Consider the following 1857-nt stretch of genomic DNA (forward strand, 5'->3'; position numbering starts at 1 on the left):
GTCTGTCTTTCAACTCTAAATTAGCACTTCTATCTACGGTTCTGAAACCTGTGTTATTTTTCTCATGTTAGGAACATTGTCAAATTGTTGGTAAAAATCACTAACCTGGAAGTCACAAAATACAAATTCTGTTTCTGGTTTTGTAGGCACTTGATAACCTCAGAATATCTATTAATAACATAAAAACCTTAAGCTTGGAATCTTTCTGTGCAGTAACAAAATATCAGGTGACATTATTATTAATTGATAATTATGTACTATGTGATAATATCATATAATTAGCCAATGCTTGGCAGTGTTTATAATCATCCTCTAATTTATAAGAACATTATAATTTTCTCACTTACACAGGTGTGTGATAAAGTCAGATCAATTTTCTGTTGCTGCCCAACACTTGTAGGAATGACTAGACGGAGAGAACACAGACATTTTTTCATAACAGCAACACCAAAATTTAGGTTTTCAGACCAGCAATTCTTCCACTCAAGCCCTGTGTCTAATTTTTACCAAAGCCTTTTTTTACCCTCGAGGGGAATGGTTCCATATAAGTTTGACTAAGACTAGAGAGCTTTAGCAATAATGCAGATTGTATTCCCTAGGGAAAAGGGCATTTGAGGATGTCTTCCAAGCAAGGAATTTGGGCTTTGAAGATTAGATACTAACTCAGGGTGAAGCTCACCTTGTAATCCGTGGCATCCATTGACTTCTTAGAAAAAGAAAGGCTTTCCCTTGCATTTTTAGCACTCTCCCATGAAAGTTCATGCCCTCCCTTCTACTTGACTAATGAGTTAGGTTCTGCCTCTGATCCAATATCAAATTTTTATTTCTCATCCTCTTCCCAAACTCACTGATGTTTGGTGTAATAGCCCTTTATTTAGTTAGTACTTACAAAGCACAAATTAATATAATACATTTGGATCTAGAATATGTTGATTTTCATTAAATTAATCATACTTCAGTTACTATCAACTGGTCCATACTTCAGTAAGCCACGGTAGAGGCAAGATGATGCCACATAAATTACATGGACTTGGAATGATGTCTTAGAACAAATTGTGCTTCCGCCAAAGGAAAACCAAATTGGTAGTGTAATGTTCATCAGATGTACTTACTCAAGTTTTGCAACATTTCAGAATGTTCAAGAGAAACTGTTAAGGGATCATGGAAATGTTGCTATAAAGTGTATAATATTTTTATTAGAAAAATACCAAAGCTTTTACATCTTTTAAAGACAAGAGTTGTTTTTGTTTGTTTGTTTTCAATTCTACAAGCATTTACTAAGTCTATATGAGAAAAGTAAGGTGACATCCTTATCCTTGATTGGTCTCTATCCCATTTCATCCTTTCATCTTTCTTTATATGTAAGCTTACTGAGTAGGGAAGATTGTTATAAGCCAGCATTGGGTACCATAAAATTGACTCAGCATGCTGAAGGTTCTGGAATGTAAAGAATGATTGTGCTTGTAACTGCAGCCTTTGATGCTGGTTTGAAAGAAGCAATGTCAGAATAGTAAAGGTCACACAGACAGCCACTTCCCTCCAGGACTTTTAGGTTGATAAATCTGTACCTTCTGATACTATATACAAGGAAGGAAGAAATGACCTCAACTCGGCCGGAGATCACTGGCAGCATCCAAAAATTTGGCTGATCCCTAGTAACAAGTCCTTGGAATACAAATTTGAAGAAGAAGAAGGAGAAGAAGAAGAAGAAGGAGGAGGAAGAGGAGGAGGAGGAGGAGGAGGAAGAGGAAGAGAAAGAGGAAGAGAAAAAAGAAGAAGAAGAAGAAGAAGAAGAAGAAGAAGAAGAAGAAGAAGAAGAAGAAGAAGAAGAAGAAGAAGAAGAAGAAGAAGAAGAAG

The sequence above is a fragment of the Alexandromys fortis genome, unplaced genomic scaffold, assembly GCF_014885135.2.
Source record: "Alexandromys fortis isolate MF-2015 unplaced genomic scaffold, M_Fortis_MF-2015_v1.1 scaffold_316, whole genome shotgun sequence".
NCBI lineage: Eukaryota > Metazoa > Chordata > Mammalia > Rodentia > Cricetidae > Alexandromys > Alexandromys fortis.